Here is a 16,843-nt window from a genome sequence, read left to right as displayed (position 1 = left end):
TTTCCACTCCACAAAGAAGAATTTCTTGGCGATGACTTGATTCCTAATAGGACCCTTTCTGAACTGTATCCCTGGAGGAAAACCACAGGTCTTAATGGCTTATGTTTCTACGGAACTATAGTGTAATCTCTGGGAAGACTGCTGTCAAGATAGATTTTCCTCATGAATATTCTCTCCAACATATAAGAATAAATTGAGACCGTGTTGATGTAATGATGTCTTGTTGCTAATGCTGACAAGTAGCTTTCAGATAGATTAGTGGTCTGACACATGGGAGAGACTCCACTCTTATTGTCTGAAAGATTAATAATATGACGTGGGGGGTGGTGTGTGTTTTATGCACATAGATTCTGAACATGTAGAAAGAGGTGGACATGATACTGTTGAAGATACCACAGAAGATGAAAAGGTCCCTTGTTGTAATATAGTTGTTTTCATGCATTACCTATGATGTCCCATAGGAGACATTAGCAAAAGGGATTTAATCCACAGCCTTCATGCCCTCAATGTGCGAGATGTCTATTATCTGTAGCTTTCAAGTGTGAAGTCGGGGGGAGCTTTAGAAAATTAACCAGGATGAGAATATCTTAGTAAGTACGCAATAATGAGAATGTGAACTGTTCTGGCTGGCGGAGGTGACCTAATAGTGAAGAGAATGTTTCATGGCACGCCTTGAATCCTTCTGATATCAGTGGATGGACATTTGGACAGTATGGCTTATCAAAGCATGGTATAGAGAAAAATCCCGGCTCTCCAATTTTCTTCAATCAGTATTTGCTTTTATTGTAACATACCGGTGAAACTCGAAAAACTATAATATTGTACAAAAGTTCATTTATTTCAGTAATGCAATTCGTCTGCGGAAGAAAGCACTTCATGCTTCCTTCCGCAACAGATGCCTTGACACTGGAGTATTTCACTGGAGGAGTATTTCAGGATGTAAAAATTGTGTTTTGGACTGATGTCAGTAAAAAAAAAAAAAAAAGGTATTCATACCTGCTGCCGCTCACCTGAGGCCTCCGGTAAACCGCTTAGGCCTCCGCTGCGATCCTCTTTCTGGTTGCCGCGGTCGGTGAGTCATACTGCACTCACGAAATCCCACCTCAGCGAAGTCCCACCTCAGCCAGCGATAGGCTGAGTGGTAGTGTGGCGTTTTTGGCCCTGGCAATTGGTTTTCTTTCTGGTGCCGGACCGAAAACGTCACACTGCCGCTCAGCATATCTCCGGGCGAGGCAGGACTTTGTTACGGCCTGTGATTGGCTGAGTGCAGTATGACTCATCGACCACCTGCAACCAGAATGAGGATCGCGGCTGAGGCCGGAGCGGGTCAGTCCCGTGACAAACATGTCATACCTGTATCCCAGCAACAACCAAAACAACATGGAAACTAATACAGCACACACGTGACCTTTTTCTCAATTGATGAGTGTAGTATTGCCGCAACAATCCCAGTTCATGTCAAACCATCCACGAGCACCACTTCCCCCTTACTGCCGACCATTTGACAAAATATGATGGCCGTCCAAGTTCATCTCTTTATGGCTACTGTTTACCTTACAGCAGATGGACAAATTCATCAGGACAATACAACATGCCACAAGGGTTATGTAGGTATAGATTGGTTCCAGGAACATGACAAAGTTTTCCTTTCTTCCCTGTCCTTTCTGGTTTCAGAACCTTATCCAACAGAGCATCTGAGTAGAACAGGTTCTTCAGAGCATATCAGTATCTCACTGCAGCAAACTGTAAGAAGTGATCCTGTCCACATGAAACAATATTTTCGTGGAACGATAACAACACCTAGTGGATTCGGTGCCACAAAGAATTGCTGTGGTTTTGAAGCACTCTACTGATTGGGAGTCTCTAATAAAGTGGTAGTGGTAGTGTATACCTTATAGTTCAAGCAAGAATATGTGGATGAAGGGAAGATGTACTGTATGGGTAAAATGTTTAACTATGTGTGGTGGACCAGTATGGGAGGTGTTACCCCGTGCTCCTGCTGTCCTGTCAGGCACCCTCCTTCAGTGTCCCCAAAGCCTCCTGCACTTGTTTCCCCATTGTAACTATGTTTTACCATGTAAAGTGTTATAAAATGTAATGTTATACCATGTGATATGTCATGTGATTGTTACCCAGGAGGTACCAGTGACCAGATGATCCCAATAGTGACCTATGGGCTCCCTGCTAGTCTCCCCATATATGCCCTGGGTGGAGCTAGCATCTCTCTGTTTGAGCTCTGCTCTTTGCTAAGCTGAGGTCCAGAGCAGTCGTGCCTAGTTTGTGTGTCCAGAGTGTTGGAGACCTCAAAGTCCAGACCTGCAGCCACCATCAAGTCAAGTAATTTAAAGTCACAGCTTTAGTCAAGTCAGTCCCTGTTATCTGTCAAGTCAGCGTGGTCTGCATTCAATTGTCCAGTCCTACTACAAGTCCCAGCAAGACCTTAAGGTCTTTGCATCACTGGTCACCTCCATGAGCCCTAGCTGAACTGTATAGACTTTACCAACTGTCTACCCTCAGTAAAGCTACCATTGTCCGTAACTTGGCATCAGAGTCTTTATTGCCCACGTGCCTAGCCCAGGATGCAGCGGTATACCTTCGGGTGGTTTTAGGCTAAACCACACCCTGGCATCAGGAATACAAGGGGTTAATGCCATCTGCCCCTAGGGTAACAACATCTGCCCTGCACCACACACCCCGCCACCACATTTAATTCCCATATAACTTGAAGGGGTACTCCACTGCCCCAGCGTTCAGAACTTTTTGTTCCAAAGCTGGGTTGGGGTTGCGGGGGTCGTGACGTCACGGCCATGCCCCTCATGAAGTTACGCCATGCCCCCTCAATGCAAGTCTATGAGAGGGGGCATGACGGCTGCCACATCCCCTCCTATAGACTTGCATTGAGGGGGCGTGGCATGACATCACGACCGCCACAGCCCGCACCCAGCGTTCAGAACAAAATGCTCTGAACATTGGGGCAGTGGAGTACCCCTTTAAAGGAAGGCAAAAGCCACATTAGGCTAGGCCATCCTGCCCTAAAGGGTAAACATTTCCCTCATAATACCAAGTAGAATTCAGACTGGATATTTATTGTAGTTAAAAAAGCGAGCAAGATCACATGTAAGGGTTGTGACTGCTGTGATGGACGGCCGCACTTCTGCAGTGATTGCTGGTGTGGTATCCCGGTACCGTATTTCATACGTTACCTTGTGGTGAGGTCCCCAAAGACAGAGTCCCTAGGAAAAGTGGGGGTCCTCTACCTTAGCTAGCCCCTCGTCACCCCATAGTTAGTTAATATGTACGTAAATAAACATGTAAATATGGCTATTAAAGATTCCTACCTTGTTCGCGTCGCAGGACCTATGGGTCATGTGACTTAGTTCAGAACTCTATGGTTTACTGAAGGACCTTCGGTGGTTCTCATGTCACGTGTTCACCCAGAATGCAATGTAACGGTGAGTGACAGTTGTTATGGACCAATCCAAAACGGCCAACCCCTGCCCATATAAGGGAGCGGCCGCCATTATTCTCTCTCTTGGGTTGCTGACTCTGGATGAGGTAGGACCTCCGCAACTTACAAAGACAAGAACTAGGCCCAGAGCCTTGCGGCCACGGCCTCTGCTAGAGACTATTAGATTTTACAATTCCCCGTTATCTCTGCAAGATCACTGGACCTAAACGCACCCCTAAATCCAGCGGATCTATGCTACAGAATCTATGATACGCTACATTAAGCTTATCTGATGCCAACCAACTGTCAATAGCTGCCCAGTTATAAATTTGCTTTGTTATCTGGACTGTTATTGATATTGCCTGCTTCAGAAATTCTTCAGTAAAAGTTCCTGCAAGTTTTAAGTTATTACTAATTATTACGCATGCACCTATCGCTTTTGGGAAGGGTGGCGATAGGCCCAGCAACATCACCCTGGCGTCACGAGTGACAAGGGTTAACAGCACCCTTTCAGTATCTAGAACAGCAACACCCCAACTAACCTACACCCCACAAGGCTTTTCCACACAGTTCCTCACCACACTGGGATCAGACAAAATCCTGATATCCTAGGAATTTATTTCTTTGTTTTTTCACTTAGTGAAATGTACATTTCCCCTATTAATGTAGGGTATCTAATCTCATAAAACAGGCTATACAACTATCCTCTCCAGTTAATGGGTAACTTTCATCAAAAAAACTTTTGATATATTATAGATTAATGTATGCAGAATAACTTTCCAATAGCATGTTATTAAAAAATATGCTTCTTTCTATTTAATTTTCCACTTTGAAAGAATGACCACTAGGGGTCTCCCTACCAGTCCTTATTTTTATAGATTTCAGACTCATGCTGGAGTCCTAAATCTCAGACTGCAGCCGGGACACAGACAAACTCCCTGGCAGGGAGCAGTGCTGATCTTGTCTGTGTCCCAGCTGCAGTCTGAGATTTAGGACTCCAGCATGAGTCTGAAATCTATAAAAAATGACAGGTAGGGAGACCCCTAGTGGTCATTTTTTCAAAGTGGAAAATTAAATAGAAAAAAGCATATTTTTAAATAGCATGCTATTGGAAAGTTATTCTGCATACATTAATCTATAATATATCAAAAGTTTTTTTTTATGAAAGGTACCCTTTAAAAATGCCCTAAAATATGAGTGTGCATGCCATTGTACACAAGTCTAGTGTCCCTGTGAGATGTGTGAATTGGTTGTCGACTTGTGTTTGAGTGTGTATTGATCACTGTTAATTGTAATTTTTCACTGTTGCGCACTGTTTTATACTGTCCATGTGCTATTGTGCTGCTTTACACTGTTGTCTACCATTTGTACTGACTGTGAATGAGAAGCCTATTCACTTCCAGTAAACCATAGCATTATATGGGGAACAATTTTTATGTTGGTGAGGAAAGCCTGCTCAGGCCCAACCTCTTTTTCCCTAGATAGAGGAAGTTATGACTTAGTTAGCTGTAGTGTGAGGAATTGTGAAGAGCACCAAATCTCTCTTCCTCCTGAGGAAGGCCTTAGAAACCCATTGTTTGGGGCACACCAGCTCAGGATTCTACATCTTGGTCAACACCTTCCTAGTTCTGTCTAAAGGAGATCAAGAGAGAAATGAAGATACAGTGACCCCCCGACCTACGATGGCCCCGACTTACGATCATTTCAACATACGATGGCCTCTCAGAGGCCATCGCATGTTGAAGGCAGCATCAACATACGATGCTTTTGTATGTCGGGGCCATCACACAAACGGCTATCCGGCAGCGCAGACTGCTTCAGCTGCCACCGGATAGCCGTTTACGGGGCCCCGTGTAGTCTGCTGATGATCACTTACCTGTCCTCAGGGCTCCGACGCATCCTCTTCAGGATCCCCTGCATCGTCGGCGCTCTCCATCGTCGTCATCACGTCGCTGCGCACGCCGTCCCGTCATCCAATAGGAGCGGCGTGCATAGCGACGTTATGGTGGCGATGGAGAGCGAGGATGACGGGGAAGCAGAGGCCTTGCCGGAGTGTCGGGGACACCCCGTGGTCGCGCCAACAGCGATGGAAGGCGACATCCAGGGCAGCGGTGACGAGTGGTGACGGTCCGGAGCGGCGGGGACAGGTGAGTGTTATGTCCTATACCAGTGGTCTTCAACCTGCAGATCTCCAGATGTTGCAAAACTACAACTCCCAGCATGCCCGGACGGCCGTTGGCTGTCCGGGCATGCTGGGTGTTGTAGTTTTGCAACATCTGGAGGTCCGCAGGTAGTAGAACACTGTCCTATACTTTACATTGCACGGATCCCTCAACATACGATGGTTTCAACAAACGATGGTCCATTTACCATCATATGTTGAGGGACCACTGTATAACTTAGATGGCTACTTATCTGACCTTCATGTAATTCTACATTACTGGCTACCTGTGGCTTTTCCCAGCCATAAAACAAAAAAAGTGGATGTCCACTTAGGACAATGCCACCTGCAGGAAATAAGTGTTCAATTCTCCTGCAGACCTATTGCATTACACACTTCTATTGAAGTCTTGTATTTGTGAGTTCCTCCAGAGTAAGAGATGGTTTAAAGGAGTAGTCCAGTGGTGATTCAGTGGTGAGCAACTTATCCCCTATCCTAAGGATAGGGGATAAATTGCAGATCGCGGGGGGTCCGACCGCTGGGGCCCCCTGCGATCTCCTGTACGGAGCCCCGACAGCCCGCGGGAAGGGGGCGTGTCGACCTCCGTACGAGGCGGCGGCCGACACGCCCCCTCAATACAACTCTATGGCAGAGCCGAAGCGCTGCCTTCGGCAATCTCCGGCTCTGCCATAGAGATGTATTGAGGGGGCGTGTCGGCCGCCGCTTCGTGCGGGGGTCGACACCCGCTATCTCGGCGGAGAGCCGGGGCCCCGTACAGAGAGATCCCAGGGGGCCCCAGTGGTCGGACCCCCCGCGATCTCAAACTTATCCCCTATCCTTAGGATAGGGGATAAGTTTTTCACCACTGGACTACCCCTTTAAGTGTGCATGTCATTTTACAGAAAAAATATATTTCTACACGTTATTCACTTATTCATGCAGATTCTTTACATGTCTTTTTAAGCTTCTCTAGTTGGCTCCCAAATCCCTCTGTTCTGTTGTTCACTCATTCTGACATCCTCTGCTGAGGAAGGGGCATGTCCCAGGCTATCACTTTTTTTTTATTTTTTATAAACCATCATTTTATAAAAAGGAGAAAAAAACATGTTTTACAAAGTGTATTAGAAAGGTTAATGTTTTGCAAAGATGTACAACCTATAAAAAGTTTTTGATTCTGAAAGTGTCCATGTAATGCTCTCAGATCTGGCTAATAGATCAGAATCCTAAATATGGGAACCCCTTCCTCCTCTACCAATTCCATAATTCCCGGTAAAGGTATTTGAAAATGAGATTTCTATCCAAGACAACTAGACAACAATTGTTTAATGAATATATACATTTTGGGTTCATATGTTTCCTTTAGTGGCTGACACAGGCATGCACTGCAGAGGGCTTAGGCTCACTGATTGTCTTAGCGATAGTAAATAGAGTTGCTCGCGAATATTCGCGTTGCAAATTTTATTCGCGAATATCGCATATTTGCAAATTCGTGAATATAGCACTATATATTCGCAATTACGGTATTCTTTTTTTTTTTTTTTTTTTTTACAGTATACATCACAGTGATCATCCCTCTCTGTTTCCAGCTTGTGTGGTGTAAAGAAGGCTCTAATACTACTGTGTGAGACCGCCGGGTGAATTTTCATATATGCGAAAATCTGAATATGCGAATTTCCGCATATGCAAAAATTTGCATATGCTAATTTTCACATTTGCAAATTTTGTATATGCTAATTGTCGCATATGCGAAAATAAATCATGAATATTACAAATTTGCGAATTTAGCGAATATATGACGAATATTCGTCCATATATTCGCGAAATATCGCGAATTCCAATATGGCCTATGCCACTCAACACTAATAGTGAATAGTTTGTAGAATAGTGCAGTATTACTTCAGCAGAGCACAGATGGGAGGAATACTGTATTTGTTAATCTGCACTAGAAATGGTCTGCTTCCTGATATCTTCACATTAATATATTTATATTAGCAGAGAATACATAATGAGAGTGCCCTGAAGTCTTGTTTAGTCTGCTCATTTGGACTGGACTAATCTGCCAGGAAAAAGAGAGAAGGAAAAAAAGAAACAATTTTTATGTTTATTCTATTTCAGCATTTCCAGTAAATTATTCTTATTATTGTAATTATTATGTCTTGTTCTTGATAAAACAAAGAAAACAATACCATAAAGCCAAAAAATATCTGACTGCGGTTATACCAGAAAAAATGTGCGCCATATATTTTATTAACAACCTCTTACAACCAGAAGAGATACGAAGCGTACGGCTCAGAATTACATGGATGGGGCTGGAGTGACAGATGAATTTCACAGTAAGTGGTTTCAGGCTCCTTGAAGACATAGTGATATAAGATAAGGTTCTGTACAGGAGCCGTCACACCAGATTGTCCCTGCATTGAAGATGTGTACCCGTCAATTGACGTGGCGTGGAACAGTGCAACTCGAAGGAAGGTTAAAGGCAAGCTTATATAATTGATCTACAGAGCGTATTCTCTATTTTCAGTCTATTTTCTGTCAGCATCCCTTAACCCAGTATTTACCAACCTGGGTGCCTCCAGCTGTTGCAAAACAATGACTACCAGCATGCCCAGTCATTGGTCCTGTAACCCTTGCAGGCTGGGAGTCTTGTGGGCGTTTTGCAACACTTTCAGGCTAAAGAGTCATGTGGACGGTCCTGCTCAGGGATTGATGGTTTTCTGTATATATGTGTATATGGAGAGCTGTCAATAACTCATTAGTACCACCCACTTGACTAGTTTGCTTAGAATTAGCAGAGTTTAACATGAACACATGACCATATACAGACCGCAATCTTATATTGGTCATGCGGAGGACCTCACTAGGTGAATGTAGCTCCCAGCTATTAATCAGTATAAAGGTAAGAAATACAGGGGAGGTGCCTAGAATTTTAGGCACCTCCCCTGTATTCTTTAACTTTACATGAATACATGACAAGTTATCTTGGAAATTCACATAAATCTAAATCTTTATCACATGATATCTGCAGAATATACTGCAGTTTCATCATGTTACCTTTAAATGGGTACTCCACCCCTAGACAACTTATCCCCTGGAACTGGGTTCCCCCATTTAGAATGCTGGGTGCTACATGGAGATGTCAGGGGGGGGGGGGGGGAGTCCCACAATCAGACATATTATCCCATATCTAGAGATGAGCAAACTTTTCAAAAATTTGATTCAGCCCATTCGCTGAATTTTCCCCAAAAACTTGTTTCGCAGCAAAACTAAATTAAAAACAGCTATTTCTGGCCTTTAGAGAGCCTCAATAAGGGTATAGAACACTTTGCTGTGTTCTAACACGCATATGGAGAGTGCTGGGGTAGTGAAATAATACTGTTATTCATAATAACATACAGATTACTGGCATCGCTTTTAGATTCACTGCCATACAGCGGCACAATGACAGAGCCTGGAGGTGGCATCAGAGGAGACCTTATAGTGGTGGAATGACACAGCATGGAGGTGTTGGCACATGAGGAGACCACATAGTGCCTGAATGACACAGCATGGAGGTGTTGGCAGCATGAGGAGACCATATAGTGGCTGAATGACACAGCGTAGAGGTATTGGCAGCATGAGGAGACCACATAGTGGCTGGATGACACAGCATGGAGGTGTTGGCAGCATGAGGAGACCATATAGTGGTTGAATGACACAGTGTGGAGGTGTTGGCAGCATGAGGAGACCATATAGTGGCTGAATGACAGCTTGGATGAGGCTGAAGCTTTAGGAGACCATATAGTGGCTGAATGACACAGCGTGGAGGTGGTGGTAGCATATGGAGACCATATAGTGGCTAAATGACACAGCGTGGAGGTGTTGGCAGCATGAGGAGACCATATTGTGGCTGAATGACACAGCATAGAGCTGTTGGAAGCATGAGGAGGCCATATAGCAGCTGAATGACACAGCGTGGAGGTGTTGGCAGCTTGATGAGACCACATAGAGGCTGAATGACACTGCATGGAGGTGTTGGCAGCATGAGGAGACCATATAATGGCTGAATGACACAGCTTGGATGAGGCTGAAGCATGACGAGACCATATAGTGGCTGAATGACACAGCATGGAGGTGGTGGCAGCATGAGGAGACCATATAGTGGCTGAATGACACAGCATTGAGGTGTTGGCAGCATGAGGAGACCATATAGTGGCTGAATGAGACAGCGTGGAGGTGTTGGCAGCATGAGGAGACCATATAGTGGCTGAATGACACAGCGTGGAGGTGTTGGCAGCATGAGGAGACCATATAGTGGCTGAATGACAGCTTGGATGAGGCTAAAGCATTAGGAGACCATATAGTGGCTGAATGACACAGCGTGGAGGTGATGGCAGCGTGAGGAGACCATATATGACACAGCGTGGAGGTGTTGGCAGCATGAGGAGACCATATAGTGGCTGAATGACACAGTGTGGAGGTGTTGGCAGCATGAGGAGACCATATAGTGGCTGAAAGACACAGCGTGGAGGTGTTGGCAGCTTGAGGAGACCACATAATGGCTGAATGACACAGCATGGAGGTGTTGGCAGCATGAGGAGACCATATAGTGGCTGAATGACACAGCGTGGAGGTGTTGGCAGCATGAGAAGGCCATATAGTGGCTGAATGACACAGCTTGGATGAGGCTGAAGCATGAGGAGACCGTGTAGTGGCTGAATGACACAGCGTGAAGGTGTTGGCAGCATAAGGAGACCATATACTGTAGTGGCTGAATGACACAGCATAAAGGTGTTGGCAGCATGAGGAGACCATATAGTGGCTGAATGGCACAGTCAGGAGTTGGCAGCAGCATGAGTAGACACTAGGCTTTCACAATCCCTAAGATTAAAAAATGAAGTCAGAAATTTAAACCGAAGATTTTGGATAGCTAGTGCTACCTAACATAACAAAATTTTTATTTCCATACCAAGGCCCAGCAGCTGTATCAGTAAACCATATATTGCCTGAATGACACAGCCTGGAGTTGGCTGAAGCATGAGGAGACCATTGAAAAGTATGATTTTTTAATTTAAATTTAAGAATTTGAAAATTAATTTAATGATTTTAAAATTTAACTTTTAACTCCCAAGTTTTAGTGTCCCGGACCCGGCGTGTGGGTACAAAGGGCCAAGTCTAACAAGCCCCCACAATGCTCATGTGGCCGTGAGATGTAGGCGCAATGTCTCCCGTGCCCTGACCAGCCATTGTTTCCAACACTTTTCGCCAAGGCAAACTATGTGTAGAACAGCGTGACACTGCCATGCCCTGTACACATGGTATGCTGAAGGGCCACTGAGACTTGTCTGGGCAGTGGAGGCTGAGGACATGGTGGAGGATGAGGAGGTGGAGTCAAACACTGTCACAGGACAACGGGTTGACAGAGTGGAGCATGAAGCAGCATGAGTACACAAGAGGGGTTCACAACCCCTAAAAGTAAAAGATGAATGTTGAAATCTCTATTGAATATGCATGTTAGGTAGTGCTACCATGCAAAAATGTATGGCCCCAGCCCAGAAGCATCAGTAAGCCAAGTAGTTCCTGAAAGACACAGTCAGGAAAAGTCATCAGCAGAACACAAGAGGATTTCATAACCCCTAAGCTTGAAAGATCAATGTTGAAATCTCAATTAAGCATGTATGTAAGCTAGTGCAAAACATCCATAAATTTAAGGCCCAAGCCCTGAAGCATCAGTAAGCCATGTAGTTCCTGAAAGACACAGGAGCAGTCAGGAGTAGGCATGAGAAGTACCTAAGAGGGTTTCATGACCCCTTACATTGAAAGATCAATGTTGAAATTTCTATCAAGTATGTATTTAGCTTGTGCTAAACATCCAAAAATGTAAGGCCCAAGCCCAGAAACATCAATAAGCCAAGTAGTTCCTGAAACACACAGTCAGGAGCAGGCATCAGCAGTACCCAAGAGGCTTTCATAACCCCTTACATTGCACGATCAATTTTGAAATTTAAATTAAGCATGTATGTAGCTAGTGCAAACATTCAAAAATTTAAGGCCCAAGCATCAGTGAGGCAAGTATTTCCTGAAAGACACAGGATCAGTCAGGAGCAGGTATTCGCAGTACCCAAGAGGGTTTCATAACCCCTTACATTTAAAGATCAATGTTGAAATTTGCGTTTGTAATCAGTCCCCGGAGCGTGTTCGTGACCACAGGGCCGACGGCGTGTGATGTCACGCCTCCGCCCCCATGTGACGCCACGCTCCGCCCCTCAATGCAAGCCTACGGGAGGGGGCGTGATAGCTGTCACGCCCTCTCCCGTAGGCTTGCATTGAGGGGCAGAGCGTGACGTCACACGGGGGAGGAGGCATGACGTCACACGCCGCCGGCCCGGTGGTCGCGGTAATCAGATCAAAAACGCTCCGGGGACTGATTACAAACGGGGTGCCGCGTGCAAGATCCCGGGGGTCCCCAGCAGCGGGACTCCCGCGATCAGGCATCTTATCCCCTATCCTTTGGATAGGGGAAAAGATGTGTAAGCACCAGAGAACCCCTGTAAGCATGCATTTAGCTACTGCTAAACATCCAAAAATTAAAGGCCCAAGGCCAGAAGCATCAGTGAGGCAAGTAGTTATTGAAAGACACAGGATCAGGCAGGAGCAGGCATTCGCAGTACCCAAGAGGGTTTCATAACCCTAATTGATAACCCAAGAGGGTTTCATAACCATAATTGTGAAGTGTTAGTGTAGCAGCATGGTCAATCTACTCTGAGGCATCTGGCATTGGTGGGTGGAAATCCTGGCTGATCCATGCCTGATTCATCTTCACAAAGGTCAGTCATTCCACATTTTTCGTGGACAGACGAGTTCGCCTTGGGGTGACTATGGCCCCGGCCCCACTAATCACCCGTTCTGATGGCACACTACTGGCCGGGCAGGACAGCTTTTCCAGGGCAAACTCTGCTAGTTGCGGCCATAAATCAAGTTTGGCTGCCCAGAAGTGCAGCGGATCTTCAAGGTTTGTTGGCATGGTCTTGTCAAGATATGCCACCACCTGCTGGTTCAGGTCCTGCTCCATGTCTACCTGCTGCTGATGAGTTGCTTCACTATGCGGGTGAAGAAAGCTACTCATCATCGGATGTAGACTTAGGCTGTTGATAATGGAGCTGGTACTGCTCCTGCCACCCCTCCCCTCCCCAGCAGCCATGGCAGTGGAAGTTGAGCGCAGAGGGCCCCCCCGAGTCAGACCTGCGAGTGGATGGACGATGTCGCTGATAGACGACTACATAGGATCTCTCTGTAGTAAGTCAGTTTGTCCTCCATCTCAGTGGGTGTAAAGAAGGCCCCCATTCTGTGAGGTAGCGAGGGTCCAATAAGGTGGAGAGCCAGAAGTCATGCGCTGACGAATTATGATTATTTGGGGGTCACTACGCAAGCAACTGAGCATGTATCATGCCATTTGCGCCAGTGACTCAGAGGGACTCCCTGCCTCCATCTCCACTGCATACTGCCACGGTGTGTCTGGGTCCTCTGTCTCGCCTTCCTCATAATAACCCTCTAGCTCCTCTAGCTGATCATGCTCCTCCTCTCCTGTACGATGACTAGAAACACCGCCCATCTCATCAAACCTAAACTGTGCTCCACTCTTCCCCTCATCCTCCTCCTCCAGTTCAGTCCCCACAGGGCTAATGTAGCCTTGAGATGTAGGCGCAACGTCTCCATTGCCGTGACCAGCCATCGTTTCAATCATTTGTTGTAGGCAATGTAGGAGTGGAATTAAGTTGTTTATCCCGTAATCCAGGCAATTTACAAATAATGTGGCTTCCTCAAAGGGCCTCAGCAAACGGCAGGTGTCACGTGTGAGTTGCCACTGGTTCACATTGAAGTTACACAGGGGAGTACCCCTATCTGCTTGGATCATCAAGAAATCGGTGATGGCTTTTCTTTGTTCGTATAGTCTGTCCAACATATGGAGGGTGGAATTGCAGCGTGTGGCAACATCACAAATAAGACTATGTTGTGGGATAACGTTCTGATGCTGCAGCTCAAGGAGGGTGTGATTTGCGGTGTACGAGTGGCTGAAGTGCATGCACAGTTTCCTTCCCATTGTTATGATGTCTTGCAAATGGGGTGAAAACTTCAGGAAGTTCTTGACAACCAGATTCAATACGTGTTCCATGCAGGGCGCATGTTTCACACTTCCTTGTCGCAGCGCGGACACGATGCTCTTCCCGTTGTCGGTCACCATGGTTCCCATTTCCAGTTTTCATGGAGTAAGCCATACTCCGATTTCTTGACGAATGAATTTTAGCAGTTTCTCCCCTGTGTGACTCCGTTCGCCAAGGCAAACCATGTGAAGAACGGCATGACACCGCTGTGCCCTACACATATGGTACGATGAAGGGCCACTGAGATTTGTACGTGCAGTGGATGCTGAGGACACGGTGGAGGATGAGGAGGCAGAGTCACACACTGTCACAGGACCAACTGCCTGAGAGCGAGAGCGTGGAGGAGGAAGGGGTGTGACCTGTCCAAGTTGCTGTTGTGGCTGTGCAGGAACCACATTTACCCAGTGGGCTGTAAAAGACAAGTATTGTCCCTGCTAGTAGTTACAGCTCCACACGTCGGCGCTGCCGTGCACTTTTGAACACACCAACAGGCTCAAGGACTGGCACACCTTCTCTTGTACAAACTTATGCAGGGCTGGTGCAGCCTTCTTCGCAAAGAAATGATGGCTTGGGACTCTCCATCTTGGCTTGGCACAAGCCATCAATTCTCTGAAAGGTGCAGAGTCCACCACTTGAAATGGGAGGGACTGCAGCACCAGCAACTTGGAAAGGAGGACATTCAGCTTCTGCGCCATTAGATGAGTGGGCGCATACTGTTGTCTCTTGGACAAGGCTTCGCCTATGGATTGTTGGCGGAATGGCTGACTACAAGTAGGAGGAGCAGAAGCATCTGTAGCGACAGAAGGAGGATGTGACACACAGCTCCCTTCGCCTGAGATGGTGGACCCTTGGCTGGTTGAAGGAGGGAGTGGCGTGCCACTGGGTGATGCAGCAGGCTTGACCACCACATCTGAGCCACGGTTGTCCCAGGCCGCTTTATGGTGGCGCATCATATGTTGATGCATGGCTGTGGTGCCAACATTGCTACCCTGTCCACGCTTCACCTTCTGCCGACATATCTTGCATGTGGCTGTGTTAACTTCCTCCGAATGGTTGATGAAAAAATGCCAGACCGCCGAGAATCTGATTTTACCTCAAACAGTGCGCAATAATTGTCTGCTACTGCTGCCGTCTCCAGGAACCCCTGTTCCACTACCTCTCGGGAAGGTAGGCTGCCACGAAGCAGGTGGCCTATACCGGGCACGTTCGGCTCCTGAATTTCCACTTCTGCCACTATGCTGACTGCCAACCATGCTACCACCTTGCTGGTTCATCTGCTGCCTCACGGGCAACCTGCAACACTCTTCTGCTGATGATGATGAAGTCCCCTCTGCACCCGGCTCCCAAGTGAGATCGGCTTCATCATCATCGAGATCTGTATGCACGTCACTGATGTCCTCCTGAGGTTCCTCAACAGTGTATGATTCAGGAACCTGAATGCTGAAAACTCCACCGCCCACGTCACCCTCCTCTTCAATAATTGCCCACCTAGCATAGGAAGCGGCAGATGTCATCTCCACTTCTTGGCTGGGCAGTAGCTGCTGACTGTAGTCTAATACATCTTTCTCACTGAATAGTGTAGCTGAACCCACTGCGTAAGATACTTCTTTAGGGGATGGAACAGCATAGGAGAGAGGCAATGGAAGGACAGGGACTGCTCCCGGGCCCTGCCAACTGAGGGTTGATTCTGTGGTACCCACCGACTGTTGACTGGGGGGTATCAGATGTCACTTGTGATGAAGTGGATGACCGCGTCAACCAATCGACGACGACAGATGGGTTGTCGGTAGAGACACGTCCGGTGGCTGATACCGGGAGCTCAGGCCTCTCGCTGCGACTCCTGCTGCCACTTGACCCTAGTCTGCTGCGACCTCTGCCTGATAAATTTAGGCCTCTGCCACTCCTCTGAGCACGTCCTGGCACTTCTCTGCCTGACATACTTAGTGCGTGTACAAGGGGAGTAAAATACAATTCACTACATGCCTTTCATTGTATGTGGGCTTGTTGCAGATTAACAGGTTCAAAAAGCACACTACTTAGATGTAGCTAGGTGGTATGCACATATGACAGAAAAAAAAGGCTTCATAGTACGCTTGGAAAACGTATTTTCGTAACACACCAGCCGGTGGTTACTATTCCCTGGCCTTTCACTGTATATAGGTTTGTTTCAGATTAACAGGTACAAAAAAACACACTACTTATTTGTAGATGTGTGGTATGCACATATGACAGAATAAAAAGGCTCTAAAGTACACTTGGAAAATGTATTTTCGTAAAACACCAACCGGTGATTACTTTTGCCTAGACTTTACCAGTATCTGGACTTGTTACAGATTTACAGGTACAAAATTGTAGACTTTGATGTAGGTATGTGGTATGCACTTATGAGGGCAGAAAAATGCGCTACAATGAGCCTAAAAACTACTACTGATGCTTGTACTTTCACAGTATGTAGGCCCTTGACAGATTAAAGGTAAAAAATAGTACACTACTTAGATGAAGGTATGTGGTATGCACGTTTGAGGGCAAAAAAAAATGCTCTACAATACGCCAAACAACTCAGTATTTTTGCAAAACACCAGCCGGTGAGTACTGTTGCTTGGACTTTCACAGTATGTAGGCCTTTCACAGATTAACAAGTACAAAATGGTACACTAATTAGATGTACGTATGCGGTATGCACTGATGAGGGCAGAAAAATGTGCAACAATATGCCAAAAAACTCTGTATTTTTGTAAAACAACAGCCGGTGAGTACTGTTGCTTGGACTTTCACAGTATGTAGGCCCTTGACAGATTAACAGGTGCAAAACGGTACACTTATTAGACGTACGTATGTGGTATGCATGTATGAGGGCAAAAAAATGCACAACAATATGCAAAAAAAACTCTGTATTTTTGTAAAACAACAGCCGGTGAGTACTGTTGCTTGGACTTTTACAGTATGTAGGCCTTTCCCAGATTAACAAGTACAAAATGGTACACTAATTAGATGTACGTATGCGGTATGCACTGATGAGGGCAGAAAATGTGCTACAATATGGCAAAAAACTCAGTATTTTTGTAAAACACCAGCCGGGGATTACTTTTGCCT

Source organism: Hyla sarda, chromosome 5, assembly GCF_029499605.1.
Source record: "Hyla sarda isolate aHylSar1 chromosome 5, aHylSar1.hap1, whole genome shotgun sequence".
NCBI lineage: Eukaryota > Metazoa > Chordata > Amphibia > Anura > Hylidae > Hyla > Hyla sarda.
This window is presented reverse-complemented; position numbering follows the sequence as displayed.